General features: G+C 41.2%; 1 protein-coding gene across 4 annotated transcripts in view; it reads left to right on the top strand.

Moving 5' to 3' along the window:
* gulp1a (GULP PTB domain containing engulfment adaptor 1a) overlaps nt 1-17,506 on the top strand; it is a 336,837-nt gene that overhangs the window by 134,486 nt on the left and 184,845 nt on the right. The window contains exon 1 of one of the 4 annotated variants that reach the window (XM_048599481.1): nt 1,194-1,245. The exons of the other annotated variants lie outside the window; for them this stretch is intronic. The gene's annotated coding sequence lies outside the window, so the exon portion shown is untranslated. Of the gene's footprint in view, nt 1-1,193; nt 1,246-17,506 lie in introns of those variants that run through there. 4 annotated transcript variants of the gene reach the window in all.

The raw sequence follows: 17,506 nt of genomic DNA, 5'->3' as shown, positions 1-17,506 counted from the left end.
ATGTTAATTTTCTGGGATGATTTGAGTTGGACTGGACATTCATCAGGTCCAGAGGTGGTGCTTTGTGGCCCATTGATGAATATGTGCAAAGCAGAGTGCATTGTGTACCACTATCCTGCAGGATTTCTTTGATGTGCCGAATTTCAGCTGCAAGCTAGCACAGTGAGAACATGGCTGAGTCTCCAATTATGAGATTGCCGATAAGGCCAACCATGTTATCATTTAGGGCTGGAGGAGTTCCAGCACTTCAATGATCAACTACCAGGCTCCTACTGTCCATAAATTTAAATTCTTCTGAAATCCGACTGCCCAAAGCCTAATGTGCATCAAGTCTTAGTCACTCATAATTTCTGTGTTCGTTAGCCTACGTGAGCTCCATGTCCATCAAAACTTCTGTAAAATACTATAACAGGAAATTGAGGTAGTAGGAACTGCAGATGCTGGAGAATCTGAGGTAACAAGGTATAGAGCTGGATGAACACAGCAGGCCAAGCAGCATCAGAGGAACAGGAAAGCTGTGGCTTGTTTCCATTTCTGGAAATGTTTTCCATTGGTTGTCCAGTAATTGACTTGCTATCAATTAGGGGGATAAACTAAGGCTATCAACAAGTACTGTAGCTTTAAGTCACTGTAAAATTTGCATTTGACATTTCGAAATACAAATAATTTTTGATGGCTTCCACAATTGAATGTTTTTTTTCAAAATACTGCTTTTCAAATTCTTCCTGACTTGTTGTGCACATGTTAATCCTTGTGGAGTTAGCTCAAAGTACTTTGTGTTTTAAACAAAAGAATTATTTTATGGAAGAAAATTCAATTTATTCAACCAATCTTGCTCTTTTTCAAAGATGTTTTTTTTGTGATAGTTTTTATGATTAAATATATATGAATGTCAGCTAAAACTGAAAAACTCCTTATAATTTGAGAGGATATTTTTGTAAAAAAAAAAGTTTGAACATTCACTATGTGGTTATAAGCCCCACAGTACATAGCAACATCTGCCTTACAGCTGCAAGTCATTAAGCTGAGCTAGAACTTCCTCTTCAAATTCCAGGCTTTTTCCGAGACCAGTAAGTTGCTTCAGTTGTATTTCAGTATATCTCCAAGTCAATGTGAGGTGCACAATCGTTTCACTTAAGACACCAGCAGTAAACAATTGTTACGAGATTAGGTTTGGGATTAACAGATTTACATACCTGCTTGATACAGATTCAAAACTAGCTCGATACTTGGCTTCATGTTGCTGTAAGTAGATGGCAGTTGGATCTCCTTTGTGTTGTGTATGGAAATGAAAGAACTAAGTGCTTTTGAGATTTATTGAAAACAGTATTAAGATAAATATCAAAGTGACATACAAACAATTTGCTCAATTAAGCAACGATTTAAGTGATGGACTATTTTATGTTGTCATTGTATTCTGTTGGTCGAATGCGATGCAGCTAAATTACCCATAAGGTTTATATTAGTTAACCGAGAATTGGTGCTTTTAAATCAGAGGTGCTTCCTAATCATTATTGATAACTGTGCATTTTATAACATTTTTGTAATGAATTTCTATTTCTGGGAACACTGAAATTGAAAAAGAAATGCATGTCCAATAAAAAGGTCCTAATATTTTCAGAAATGTAATATTTTTTGTGAGATTGTATAATTTAATACAGTCTAAAAATAGCCTAAAGTTCTCAAAGTGCAGTGCAGTACAAGAGGCTATAAGACTATAATTTGTATAGTTAGGGGGTGGAGAGGCTGTAAGTTCAGTAAGTCTTCCCTAATTCAGCTCATTATGTATTAAAACCTGTGGATTCCAACCTACTACTTACTTTCTGTAAAACAGAAGCAAAAACTTTGACTTTCTGGCAGTAATTAATTATCTATTGTTATGTGATTGGTGATCAATTATTATGACTAAGATAACCACTGTAAAAAAAAATGTCCTAACTAAGATTTTGTTTCTTTTCTTATTTCCTTCATGGGTCAAGTGGTTTTATTCTTAAATTTTATTATAATTTTATATAACATTAGAATTTGAGTGTAGACTTTTGATTCTATTTTACTGTTTTTAAAAAAAAACGTCTCCGATAGGAAATTTTCCAAGCTCAGTGTGCTACCCTAACATGATCACAAGATTGGGGCAGGTCTAGCATTCTTGCATCGAAGTCAAAGATTGTGGTTTCATATCCAGTTCCATTGAGCACAAGGAAGATTGATATACCAGTCCTAGTACTAAGAGGACATTGCACTGTCTAGGTTGATGTAAATGGGATCTTGATGGTACAAATATAGAGAACAGTTTCCATTGGAAAAAATGGCCAGTAACTGGGGGCACAGAGTTAGGTAATTGGCACAAAAAGATATTACGGCTTCTGTTTAAACAAGTTCCAAAATGCAATGTGTTGCCTGAATTGGTGATAAAAACAGATTCAGTCATAGCTTTCAAAAGGGAATTGACAGATATGTTAATATGAAACAAATGTAATTTGTATAGATAACAAGTCAGCTTTCCTGCTCCTCTGATGCTGCTTGGCCTGCTGTGTTCATCTAGCTCTACACCTTGTTATCTCATATTCTCCAGCATCGGCAGTTCCCACTATCTCTAATTGGTACAGATGTGACTTTTTCTCAAAACTTGGCTTGTGGTCATGATAACAGGGGTGGGCCAGGGGAGTACAATGTTGTGTCATGATAGCAGTACTGTGCCAGTTACCAACCTGTCAGTGGCATAGACACATCAGGTTGCCCACTTGTGTTGCCACTTTCAGGGGACTGTGGACCTGTATACCTCGATCCCTCTGTATGTTGATGCTACTAAGGATTCTGCCATTTACTGTATACTTCATCCCTGCATTAGATCACCCAAATTGCATTACCTCACATTTGTACAGACTAAATTCCATCTGCCATTTCTTTGCCCAAGTCTCCAGCCTTTATATATCCTGCTGTGTCCTCTAGCAATCCTCCTCACTATCCACGGCTCCACCAATCTTTGTGTTTTCTGCAAACTTACTAATTAGACCACCTACATTCTACTCCAAGTTATTTGTATATATTCCAACCAACAGGGGTCCCAGCTGTGGAACACCACTGGTGACAGAGCTAAGATCAGAAAAATGACATTCCATTGCTTCTGTCTGTCTTCTATGACTAAGCTAGTTCTGTATCCATCTTACCAGCTCACTGCAGATCCCATTTGACTTCACCTTTTGTATCAGTCTGCCATGAGGGACCTTGTCAAAGGCCTTGCAAAAATCCATGTAGCCTTGCCCTCATCAATCATCTTTGTCACTTCCTCAAAAACCTCAATTAAGTTTGTGAGCCATGACTTTCCTCACACAAAGCCATGCTGTCTGACACTAATAAGTCCATATTTATCCAAATGTGAGTAAATCCCGTGCTAAGAATCTTCTCCAATAATTTCCCTACCACTGACGTAAGGTTTACCAGCCTGTAATTTTCCAGATTTTTCCTTTGTCTAAGGAAGGTAACAGGGATAATTTCCAGTCATCTGGGACTTTTCCTGTGACTAAAGAGGATACAAAGATTTGACACAAGGCTCCAGCAATTTTCTCACCTGTCTCCCTCAGCATTCTGGGATAGATCACATCAGGCCCTGGGGACTTGCCTACCTTAATGCTTTTAAAACACCCAACACCACCTCCTTTTTTTTAGTACCTGCTCTAGAATATTAGCATACCCCTCCCGATATTCAGTATGACCTTCTCCTTTGTGAATACCAATGCAAGGTATTTGTTAAGGTCCTTACCCACTTTCTCTGGCTCTATGCATAAATTCTGTCCTTTATCCTTGAGTGGGCCTACACTTTCCCTAGCTACCCTCTTGCTCCTTATGTATAAAACGCCTTGGGATTTTTTTTTCATCCTATTTGCCAAGAACATTTCATGGCCCCTTTTAATCCTCCTAATTCCTTGCTTTAGTTCTTTCCTGCTTTCTTTATATTCTTTGAGGCCCGTTGTCTGTCATCAGTTTTCTAAACCTTACATATGGCTCCTTTTTGCTTTTTGACTAAACACATAAGATCTCTTGACATCCAAGGTTCCTGAATCTTGCCATCCTTATCCTTCATTTTCAGAGTCACGTGCTGGCCCTGAACTCTAATCAACTGACCGATAAACAATTCCCACATGCCACATGTGTATTTACCTTCAAACAACTGTCCCCATTCTACATTCCCCATTTCTTGCCTAATATTATGCTAGTTAGCCTCCCCCCCCCCCCAACATTTAGTACTTTCACCCAAGTACTATTCTTATCCTATTCCATAAGTAACTTACCTGTACAGTCTTTGCAGAGAGAAAAATAAAACAAACAACCATTGGAATTAGACACTTCTCAAAGTGTCTCTACAGTTGCATAAAACAAAGGTATTTCCTACTTTGGCAGGTGGCATTTTGAGACACCGAGAGGATCTGACAACTGAAACGGACCGTCATTGTACTTTGGCAAAAGGACGTGAGATGGTAGTTTTTCCCAGCTGCACATTGGGCAACCATCCCAAGCTTTATTGCATCCCTCAGAATGTAGTCCTAGTCCTGGACCTTGGACTGTGTCCGGCTGCGGCACTTGGTCGAGGTGAACTGTTTACATGAAGGGCAACAAATTTCAGGCAAATCAAAGAACATCTTTTACTGAATCGATGGTCCTCCAGGTGCAGTCAATGTTTGTCTTGGTGTGCGTCTAGGGGACCAGCCTTTAGAGCACAGAGTTCTGTGTCACGGAGCTGCTCAGGACAAGCCTCGACAAAATCCACTACATCTCTTTCCAGGCCTTATTTTACATATTCCAGGCACATTCCGAAAGGAAATGTGTGACAGTCTCCTCACTACTATAGCCACTTTGAGGGCAGTGTGTGGTTGCACACAGGGACCAGGTGTGCATGAAGGATCTAAAGTATTAGTGCCCCTTTCATCTCCTGCCAAGCTACATCTTGGTGCTTTCTGGAAAACTCTGGTGATGAGGCATTCTTCCAATGACTTTGACAGTCTGCTCAGGAAACAGCCCGACAGGATCCACCCTCTCCTTTTCCCACAGGGTGTCAAGGACATCATGTGCTTATCACTTCTTGATGGACTTCTGGTATTCTCTTTTGCAAATATTTCCATGAGGGGCAGGTGATTTGGTGATATGGAACGGTCCAAATACTTGGAGCATTCTGCAGCAGCAAGGCCAGACCCATCCTTCACAACACCAGGGATAGGTAGTACACAAGCATTAAGTGTCATTACGTACTGAGATTCTGGGGGTCTGTGCATAGCTTGATGCAGCCACGCACAAAGATGGCCAACAGGATGTGGCCAATGTTGGGTACGCCCTCTTTCCCCTCACACAGCTACTTTTCCAGAGCTTTTTACATGGTGTCCCTGCAAACACAGTCCATCTTTGACTTGCAGATGAAGTGGAAGATTGCTCGAGTGACTGCTCAGGAACAGGCTTAGGGAACGGGCCAGACGTGTGCCACATGCGGCAACACTGACATCAACTCACACCGGAGAACTGGGTTCTGGCATCTGCATGATCTTGATTTTTGCTTTAACAAACTTAAAGTCCTGCCTGACTCATGGAGAACATGACTGTCCTGGGCCTTAAATACACAGTGGCCAAAATTGACAGCTCCAAGAAATGGGTTGGGAAGTGAGCATACTGACCAGATTACAGGGAAACTGAGTTCAAACGACCTGCCCAACTTCATATTTCATGATGAGCTACAGCATGATAAGTTACGTTTTTTTTTAAAATCCAGTAGTGATAGAGCTTTATTTTGAAAAGGTAAATAACAATTAAGTTGAGCAGCATTGTCAACTTGGTAAAATCTTCAGAAGCAATATGATATATTATGCATTGGAGGAAGTGCTAGTCTGTATTTCACATTTAGTGAAATTCAGATTTGACCATGCTAGTTGTCCTCTTTGCACTCATGTTTTTCTTGATCTTCATCTTAGCTGTTTGCTTGGCTGTTTTGAAACCTTAACAGACGGCTGAGTTTGTACTGCTTTCAATTTTCGGCTCTTTGATCTGTTTGGCACTTTCAAAGCTTTGACAGAGGTCCAAGCTTTTGGCTGTCTTCAAATGTTGTAATGTATTTAGCTCTGGAGGTTTTGTTGACGCAGTTGTTCAATGAAATGTCATGTATGCTTGAAAAATTTCCAGATTCATTGTGGCTTCAGCTTAATGGGGCTGTTGACAAAATTGTGGAGAAGACTGTAAGCTTTGTTATCATCACAGATTTGAGTAACTAAGAACATTATGGGTGGAGTCTTCCAGGGGCCGAAATGATACAGGCTATGGCTAGAAATCTGGGAGAAAAATGTGAGAAAACCATGTGACAGGCATTTCTTGGCATTGGGAACAGTTGGACTTTCAAACAGAGATACTGGTAACTGAGATGACATTCTTTCTGGGCAGCAATGAGATAATTATTAATGGGGATTATTGCTTGTTCCCAGCCTAATTAACTCCACAAACTGCCTCATTAATAGAGAGCCTCCTAAACTACCACACAGCATGAGGAAACGAGATGCCGTGGTTTCTCCGTGTGGATGTCTGGTTGTGCACTGGTGACAATAGCTTGCTCCTTGCTCCTCCAGACTGTCAACTCTGAACCCAGTTCCAACATGGCACCACACCTATCCCTACATCCACAGGCACTGACATATAACAGCTTCTTTGCTATCATGGCACAACTCTGATGCACTTGCACAATGCTGTTGGGAGTTCATCAGCAGCCTGTCCATTGAAAAGTCTATACAAGGCTATGTTGCATGCAGGGGCAGGCACCCAGCTCATGGATAGGACCTAGGAAGATCTCCGGTCTACTCGCTTGCTTTCTTCGCACTCATTCACTCAGCGCCTACCTGAATACGAACATCATCCTGCCTTTCCTTGCCTCTTTGTACTCTGCCCCTTCAGCCAGTGGTTAAAGGCACATAGTTCTCCTGTGTTGTTCTGCTGTGTAGCGCTGACCTGAAGCCAGGCAGCTTGTCATGGTTGTTAGCAGTCAGCAGTCAAGGAGGTGCGTGCTACAAGATTGTTACTTCTTCAACTTATGCCAGCAGCATACGTGGCAAACACATGTGCTTCAGTGCCTCACAGTCTGAGGAGAGTACCCTGGTCGGTGAAGGGACCCAGCAAAGTAAATGAAAGACAGACTTACAAATGAGTCCGGGATCTTCCAGTTCCGATATTGATGGTGAGGTGTTCTATTCCTCTTCAGTCGAGGAATGAGTCACAGTGAGGCCTGTGGGTCTAGAGCAGTCAGTCCAGGGAGCTCGGGGATTTTGAAAATATTATTCAGAGATATGGCCACTTATTGTTTGGGCCTGTATGTGTTTCCTCCTCCTACTGTTTGCATACTGGCACCACCCAATCACCTTGTCAAGAGGGGCACTTTGAGTAGATCAAGGTCCCCTATCACCTTGTCACCAATGTCCCGGGTGATGGTATGTAGTTCCATTCACACTTCCAGCAGACTCAGGAACAGTTGGACCTGTTTCTCCATAGATGTTACCAACCTGTTTCTGGAAGGTGCCAGGTAATCGCGTACCTGGCACACCATGACATTGCTGCCATCCTGCAGCTGTTACACTGTGGTGGAGACTAACCCCATCCACACCCATGCATACACATGCCCGCTCTCTCGCTCACTCGCGCTCTCTCGCTCACACACTCTCGCTCGCGCACGCGCGCGCTCTCGCTCATGCCCGCGCTCTCGCTCACACCCGCTTTCTCACTCACACTCTCACATGCACACCCACTCATGCTTACAAAACCGTCTATTGCTCCTGTGTCTGAGTGCATTAAATGAAGTCTTGAGTAGCTGAAACCATGGAATTCTGTCCTGCCTGGAGCTGAAAAGGTGCCTGATTTCTAGCAGTTGTCCCACTACCGGCAACCTGGAGTGATTCTTACTCAATCAACTGTAGAGACATGGCAGTGAATTACTCACCAGCAGATGCTCCCAAATCTCATGTAGCTAAAATACCTACCAAGGGACAGTACCTGAGCAGCTGGAGGTTGCAGGAGGCAGCCTTGTCTGTGCTTCTTCTGAGGAACCTGTGGCTTCTTTCTCATAAGTGCTGGAGGAGATGTGTGGCAGTGACACCCAGCACCTATTAGGCCATGGGCACGTCACTGGTATCTGCAAAATGTAAAGAGATGTTATGGCTGAGGGATATAAGAGGGGCAGATCGGAACTACATTGACATTGACACTGTGGTTAATGCAAGAGTTTCACTGCAAAGAACATTGCTTCTCGCTTGGTTGGCAGGACATGGACGTTTTGGCATCTCTGCAGGACTGATCCTCTCTGGCCGGTGATAGATTTCTGCCAGCATCTTACCCTTTCATCAGTCTCTGTCTGTGTCCTTCAGAATTTACTGATTCTCCTTACTGTTTATTACTTTTCCGAGGTTTCCATCACTGGCAAACTTTAAAAGGTTATCCTGTACACCTACGTCCAGACTGCTTACACATTATTTAATGGTTCAGTCATTGTAAGTGGCATCTGCTACTGTTTTTCTTCCTTGAAGTTGTGGACAGGAAATTCATTGAACCACTGCAAAAACAATACCCCCACCACCAATGTGTGTGATTGATTCCTGTGTTATCAGCCAGGAATACATAAAGAAGCCTGGCTGACAGCCAGGTATTTATTTCCCTTCATACACCTGAGCACCTGCTTGAATTTCCAATCTTAGCTATTTGATATGTGATCACGTATCAAGCAGCTAGATTGGTATTTCAGTATTTATTTATACTTGTTTGAGAAGCTTCAAATGTTTGCAGTTCCAATTTTTGAAACTTTAAAGAGTCTGGATGATTGGCATTTTACTGCCATGTAAAAGATTTTTGTTAAATGTAGTGGGATGTTACCAATGAATGTTGTCTTGTGTATTTTTTTTATACATCCACCTATCACTATTGTCACCATACTGATAAAATATTGACGTTTTTTTTTAATTTTATCATCTGATTTTAATAGCTGGAGTTTTCATGGAATGAAATGGTTTGAAAAAGGAAAAAGAAAACACTGATGTAAAAATCACTGCTGTGATCACCTGGCTCAGTGAAACAATGAATAAACCTAAGTCAGTATGAAATGAAATTAATACATCTATCAACAGCAGCTGGAATCAGTCAGAGATGAAGCAACCTGTATTTGATGTCTGATTTACACCTTTCTGAGAAGTTCATATATTATAGATTTTTTTTTTTAAAAAGACTGTCTGCAATTATCCAGCTTTGAGCCAATATACCCAGACATGGAAATACACGTATGAGCTGTATTTTCAGCAACTGCTTTGGCAGAGCTGTGGAAATGGATTTATGAGTGGGACTGAGTGGGACTGCAGAAGCTGCTCCTTCTCTTTCTCTGCTTTCTCTCAAAACAATTGATGACAAAATAAATTGGTGAAGCATGCCAATGTTAAGAACTCAAAGATAGCGCCAATATTCATAGCTAGCTGCTATTGATCCAGAATATCCCTAATCAATTGCAATCTCAGGTTAAAACCGAACAGCTCAAGGATTTAAACTGCATTTTTTTTTATTCTTGTTTTTTGTATTGGAAACTCCCTTTTTAACTTTGTACCTGTACTTATGGGCATGTGGTTGCTGTCTAGCCTTTATTATTTTTCTTTTGATTACCAAGTATTAAAATTATTCATCCTTTCACTCAAGAAGTAGGGTGGCATGGTGATCAGTGGTTAGCACTGCTGCCTCAGTTCCAGGGACCTGGGTTCAATTCCACCCTCGGGCAACTATTTGTGTGGAGTTTGCTCATTCTTCCCGTGTCTACGTGGGTTTCCTCCGGGTGCTCTGGTTTCCTCCCACAGTCCAAAGATGTGCAGGCTAGGTGGATTGGCCATGCTAAATTGCCCATAATGTTCAGGGATGTGTAGGTTAGGTCATTAGCCATGGGAAATAGAGAGTTACAGGGGTAGAGTAGGGGGATGTGTCTGGGTCGGATGCTGTTTGGAAGGTTGGTGTGAACTCATTGGGCTGATTAGTCTGTTTCCACACTGTAGGGATTCTATATAATAAAAAACTTCGTTTGTAACTGGCTTCATGTAGTTCCTGGTGAACTAGTCAACTATGTTTTAGTTGGAGAGCCATGCCCTACAAGTATAGCCTCATGTTGCAAGTAATTTAAAACATTTTGTTATAGTTGACCAGGGGAGTTGTAAACAAGGGTGTTAATTCATTCCCTACCTGGTTGTGACACTGTTATGTAACTGTCAATGTTTCCACACAGTGTATAGTGAGTGAATGTGAATCAAATTGTCATGGCCTGACAGAGGAGGCGTGCATTTTGAAACTTGCATTTCAGGAGATTTTATGATGAACCATGGTTCGTGACACTTTTTGAGGCGCAGTGAATCATGACTCTCTTTAAGAAGCCAGCCCAATTCCATGTGAATAGCGGAGGCGTGAAATATTAACTATTTCTGGAATGGATCCAGTAAGTTTGGAAGTGCAAGTGTGGGCTTTTGAAATGAAACACCCTGCACCCTTAAAATGTATTATTGAAAATTGGGAAACCCTGGGACTGAGGTTGGAAATCTTGGAATCAGGATTTGCCCGCTATATTAAGGGCTCTCATATTATCCTGACTCAGTGAAAATCCAGAGCAACATTTTAGGTTAAAAATGACTGTTTGTTTGAATTGAAGAAGTATAATCAACATAGAACCCTAGCTAGTGGGAGTGAAGAGGAAGCAGAGAAAAACACAGAAAGCAAAGGGGAAAGAAAAAAGAGAAAGGAGAGAAGAGGAAGCACATCAGTTATGACATTCTAAGCTTCCCTGGATTCTGGAAAGGCATCAGTGGATTGGAAACTTGCTAATATTGACAACTCATTCAAAAAGTGGGAAAATATAGATCAGTTAGTTTGACCTCTGTAGTGGGGAAGTTGCTGGAGTCACTCAAAAGAAAGAGATGAGCACCTGGAAACACAAAGATCAATTCACCAGTGTCAGCACAGTTTCATGAAGGGCAAATTGTGCTTGACAAACTTTCTGAAGTTCTTTTAGGATATAACTAGTAAGGTGGATAATGGGGATCCAGTGGATGTGGTATATCTAGTCTTCCAGAGGTATTTGACAAAGTGCTGCATAACAGACTGATCCAGAAGATTAGATCCCAGGGGGTTAAGGCTAGAGGACTGGCTGATTGATAGGATGCAGAGGATTGGGATAAATAAGTCCTTCTCTGGATGGCAAACTGTAACTAGTGGACTGCTGCAGGCTTCAGTTCTCAGACCTCAACTATTTACAATCTATATAAAAGATCTGCAAACAGGGGCAGAGTGTAACATAGCAAAATTCATGGATTACATTAAAATAAGTGAGAAAGCAGGCTACGATGAGGAGGTAAAGAGTTTATTGGTAGGCTAGGAAAATGGGTCAGAATCTGACAGATGGAGTTTAATATGAATAAGTGCGAGGTTGTCCATTTTGGCTGGAAAAATAAAAGGGCACGTTATTATTTAATTGGAAGAAGATCAAAGTGCGACAGTGCAGTGGGGTCTGGGTATGTGTGTATGAATCAGAGAAAGTGGGTATGCAGGGGCAGCATTTAAAAAGAAAGGCAAAGGGAATCCTGGTATTAATTGTGAAAGGACTGGATTATAAAAAGTAAAGAACTGTTTTTACAACTATATAAGGCATTGGTGAGACCACACTTGGAGTAATGTGTCCACTTTTGGTCTCCTTGCTTGAGGGAGGATGTGGTAACACTGGAAGCAGTTCAGAGGAGATTCACCAGGTAGATTCCAAGGATGAAAGAGCTGTCATACAATGAGCAGATACACATTTAAAAAAAAGACCTGAAGTAGTGTGACACTTTAGCAATTAACTAACAAAATTTGAGAGTTGCTTTGTGGATTTGTATCTTGTGCAAGTTATATTCATTTTGAATCATACACAGTGAACTGCATCTGTTACTTGAGGTGTTGCTTTACTGCAACATTTGGAATCTTGGTTGTCTTGTTCACTTTGTACGAGTAGATGCTGAGAAAATATAATTTCTCCTTATTTATTTCATCCTCACAAGTGAATCAGTCCTTCAACCACAGGTTTGGGGCATGGAGTGCATCCCGTCCATGCTGAGTCGCTGGCATCAGTTGCAAAAGATTATCCTCATTGAATGTTTTTTTTGTGGGAGCTATACTGTTATTTTTTCTCTAATGCATTTGATTAGACTCGTGATCATTGCTTTGCATATATACGCACAATTAATACCAGGATTCCCTTTGCCTTTCTTTTTAAATGCTGCCCCTGCATACCCACTTTCTCTGATTCATACACACATACGCACAGGGGAGGTTTTAAATCACCAAACTGACCGGGTGGGATTTATTATTGACCAAGACTCTGCAAATCAGCGAGAACAGGATCCAAACACTAATAGGTTCGCCATCAGTAGATGACTCAAACATTCTTTAACAAGTAAGGTTGCCTAGAAACAGATTTTATAGCACTCTTTCAGAACAAAAGATTCAGTTGTAAGAGCCAAACTAGCTGAGTGTGTTTTTTTTCAAATCTTGGGCCCTGCTGCACATAGCAAAATGTGTTTATTTGACTGCATAATGAATATATCCAGATGACTGGTGAATTATCTGTGTTTCATAGAAAGCAAAGATGAGAAGCTAGCTATTAGAATGAGAGTGATTTATGTCAAGGACACAATACATAGTCAACAAACACCTTAGAGCAGATAGAATTAATGATTTAAAATCACATGAGTTTCTGCAAGTTTTCATTCTGCGGACTCCGTGCAGATTTAGAATGTAACAATAGCATAGTTGACCCTGGTTGAGAGAGACCATATTGGTTTTTACCTTGTGAACCATGCACAGAATTAGAAAAATGTTATTGACTGATGTTTAGTCCTGTTGCATGTATAATTTGAAAAGAGGCTCTTTTATATGTGTATATCAAATTGATGTTGTCCTAATAAAGCTATGGAAAATTGTTTCCACAAAATTTGGGTTGCTGTCCTTGTTAAGAAATGAGTATCAGTAGATCTAATTTATACCTGTAGGAAGATAAAGAATGACAACATTAGCCTGCTAATAGTTTAGATTGTTAATTCAGCTTCTTAGATGGGTCATTATTAACAGTATTGTACATGTAACAATGGAGAACAAATTGGTTCATTGTTTCTATTTGTTAAGAGAAATTATCTTTGGGATTCATGTTTTATTTTTGACAAAATTAATTCTTCATTCCACAAAGGTAAGCAACTTCTTAGTAACAGGGCTGAGCCTTTTTTTAAATATCTGTGTGCACTCCATTATCAAGAATGCATACTTCCATGCTTGTACTGTGCATCTGTAGACTTTGTTGCTGAAACCATGTCCTGGCTGCTTTTACCGGCAGATTTGTCTAACCTCTACGAGCTGATCATTTTTTGCAGACTTCATTCAAAGCTCTGCTGTCCTTACCCTAAATTGCACCAAGTCCTCTTTGCCTATCACCTCTGTGCTAAGCAACTTTATTTTGGCTCCCTGTTGAGTTCAACTTCAAGTTTAAAATTCCCATGTATTTAAATCCCTCCCAGGGTTCATTCTATTTTATCGCTGTAATCTTTACAAGTCCTGCTGTTGCTTTTTGTCTCATGGTCAGTATACAGTTAAGAGATATGGATGTGAGTGAGAACATCACTGTTATGACCCAAGGAAGTAAAGGTCTCGAATCTACCTTATCTTAGGCCACGTGAAGCATGACATGTTGTTGAAAGCCTATTTCCTTTGTAACCAAATAGCCTAATACTAACACAGACACCTGTGTGTTTGTGGAAGTAAGAACAGTATGCATGAGTGCGCTGTAATAAATGTTCTTTTCGATTCTTCAATGCTGTGGGTTATGAGTCAAAAACTAAGAATGGAACTTGAAGTGAAGATCAACCAGTCAATAGCTCTAGACGTTAAAGCATTCAGACAAGCATCAGCTACTGTGAGTAAAACTCCGTAGGTATGACACTGACCAACCAAAAGAAAGAGCTGACTTTACTCAGATTAAAATCTTAGTCATTTTGTGTTCGAAGATTTGCTTTTAAAAAAAACCTAAGTGCCTGCAATTCAGTTTTAAGAAATCAGCAGTGAAATGTTTCTCACAGCAGAGCTACAAAGCTTTCCTAAGCATTAGCACAGCAAGAATAGCTTAAATGCAGTTTTCCATGCTAGGAGAGCTCACCTGTATCCAGAGGTCAGTTGGTTTCACATTTTGTTGCCAAATCAACGCTAAAGTACACGGAAGCCCATGTGATGCCATCACTGCTTATTTGCCTTGACCACCATCTAATGGCTCAAACCTGCAACTACATGCTTGAAATTTTAAACCATTAGGCTGTATTTCTTAAATCACCTCTCTTAAAGGTTTACTTACATATTTTGTCTCTTAAAGGTATTCAGAGATATTGACTGTTAGACATATTACATTGCTATGGTGGCTCAGTGATTAGCACTGCTGCCTCACAGCGCCAGGGACCCGGGTTCAATACCAGCCTTGGGTGACTGTGTGGAGTTTGCACATTCTTCTCCTGTCTGCATTGCTTTCCTCTGGATGCTCTGGTTTCCTCCCACAGCTCAACGATGTACAAGTTAGGTGGATTGGCCATGCTAAATTGCCCATGGCATTAGGATGTATAGGTTAGGTGGATTAACATGGGAAATGCAGGGTTATGGGGATAGGATGCGGGTGGGTGGGGTGAGTCTGGGTAGGATGCTGTTCAGAGGGTCGCTGTGGACTTGTTGTGCTGAATGACCTGTTTCTACACCATAAGGATTCTGCTGAAACACTGGAGTTCCGGGGTTTTGCTTTCAAAAATATGAAGGAATGGTGATTATAGTTCAAATCAGAAAGATATGTGGCTTGGAGGAGAACTTGCTGGTGTTTCCATGCATCTACTGCCTCTGACTTTCTAAGCTGTAGAGTCTGCAAGATGTTAACAAAGGAGCTATGAGTTGCTGCAGTGTGTCTTTTAAATGGTACACACTGCTGGTACAGTGTACCAGTGGTACACTAAATGGATGTTGAACATTGTAGATGAGGTGCAAATTAAATGCAGGTCTGGCAGCATCTGTGGAGAGAAATCAGAGTTAAAATTTTGGGTCCAGTGACCCTTCTTCAGTGATTATTTTTCACAGGACTTGAAACATTACGTCTGATTTCTGTCCTCAGATGCCGCCAAATCTGCTGATATTTTCCAGCGGCTTCTGTTTCTATTTCAGATTTCCAGCATCTGCAGTTCATTTTGTATTTTTCTTTGCAAATCAAATCGACTGCTTTGTCCTGGATCGGTGTTGAATTGCTGGAGAGCAGTGTAATTACAGTTCTGATTCTGCTTTGTAAACACGCTTTGAAGCATAAGGAGGTGACTGGCTTGCAACAGAGTTCCCGACCTCTGATCTGTTCTAGCTACAGTATTTATGTCGCTGTTCCACTTCAGTCTCTGGTCAATGGTAACTCCCAGGATGCTGATAGTGGGGATGTCAGCATGATAATGTCATTGAATTTAAGGGGTAAAGGTTAGGTTCTCTGATGTTGAGATGGTCATTGCCTAGTATTTGTATGATGTGAACGTTATTTGTCACTTATCAGCCTAAGTTTGAATCATGTCCAAGTTTTGTTGCATATGGCCAATGTCTGTTGTATCGCAAACAGTTCTAAACAATGCCCAATCAGCAATGAACATCCCCACTTCAGACTAGTGAGGGAAGGAAGGCAACTGATGAAGCAGCTAAAGATGGTTGGGCTGTGGACATTGTTACAGTGATATCCTAGGACTGATGATAGACTTCCAATAGCCACAACAATCTTTCTTTGTGCTTGGTATGGCCTCAACAAATGTAAAGTTTTAATTCTGATTCCCCTTATTTCAGTTTTATTATGGCACCTTGATGCTGCACTCGGTCATATGTGACCTTGATGCCCAGGCCAGTGACTTTCACATCACCTCCGGAGTTTACTTTTTTTGTCATGTTTGGACCAATGAGATGTGATGAGATCAGGAGCTGATTGGTCCTGACAGATCCCAAATGAGTGTCAGTGGGAATTTGCTGTGTTATTGCCGCTTGATAACACTGTCAATGACCCTTATGTCTTTTTCATGATTCAGAGTAGATGATGGGATGGCACTATGCCGAGTTGGGTTTGTCCTGCTTTTTATGGACAGGGCATTGCTGGGCAATTTTCCACATAAATGCCAGTTTTGTAGCTATACTGGAACAACTTGGCTGGTGTGTAGCTAATGCTGGGGCACACACCTTCAGTCTTATTATCGGAATATGATCAGGGCTCATAGCCATTGCATTTTTCCAGTGACTTTAGCTTTTTCTTTATTCCATGTGGAGTGTATCAAATTGGCTAGAGACTGCCATCAGCGATGGTGAGGGCCACTGGAGTTTCTACTCAATACTTCTGGCTATAGGTAGATGAAAATTCTTCAGCCTTGTGATCATGTGCTGGTCTCCTCCTTCATTTGAATATGGCAATATTTGAGGAATCTTGGCCTCCTGATAGTTGTTTAAGTGTCCACCACCATCTCTGACTCAATGTAATTTCAATCTGATCCTTTGGTTGTGGGGTTGCTTAGCTTTGTCTTCCACTGCTTAGCATATAAGTAATTTTGTGTTGTACCTTCATTAGGCTCGCATCCTATTTTCAGTTATGCCTGGTGCTGCTCCTGGCTTGGCCTCCTCCACTCCTCATTGAACTAGGATTAATCTTCTGTTTTGATTTTGATGGTAGAGTAGGAAATATACTGGGCCATGAGGTTTCTGAAAACTCTTAGGTCAATACTGGGGGCAGCAGTGAACTCCTCACTACATGATGCTTTAGACTTTTGCATTTTGTTTTTCTTTCCCATGGGACGTATGTTGACATAAATTACATTATACAACTGACATACCATCCCATTGCTCTGGTGAATCAGAAGTTTTATAACAATAGGAGCATTATGGAAGATAATTGGGAGCACTGATTTCTCAAAACTGAAAGCAGGATTGCAATCTTCAAACAAAAGCAAGTTAGACTTTAGTTTCTAGCAATGGTTTGATATGGCTTCAATATCGAACTACTTTGGAAAGAAATACATGGGTCTCTAGTTAGTAAGATAGGCAGTTACGTCTAGAAAGGGTACAAATATTGAACTTAGAGAGAAAAAGGTCTTGAGTTCAGTGAGGCATAGATTGGGTGGAAGGTGCCTGCATATTCTGTCTCACACTCTCACTCTCACACACATACACGCGCACACAAACACTCTCTCTCCCTCTCTCTCTCTCGCCCCCCTCACACATACGCACGCACTAACCATCTCTCCCACATACACATACCTGCTCACACTGTGTCTCCCCTCACACTCTCGCTCTCTCTATCTCTCTCTCTCTCCCCCCCCCCCACCCACCCCCCCCCTCTCTCTCTCGCCCTCTCTCACACACACACTCCCTCTCTCTCTCGCCCTCTCTCACACACACACTCCATCTCTCTCTCGCC

Source organism: Rhincodon typus, chromosome 7 (assembly GCF_021869965.1).
Source record: "Rhincodon typus isolate 14 chromosome 7, sRhiTyp1.1, whole genome shotgun sequence".
In the NCBI taxonomy this organism is placed as follows: domain Eukaryota; kingdom Metazoa; phylum Chordata; class Chondrichthyes; order Orectolobiformes; family Rhincodontidae; genus Rhincodon; species Rhincodon typus.
Note: the sequence above shows the minus strand (reverse complement) of the source record. Positions and strands in the feature narration are given on the sequence as shown.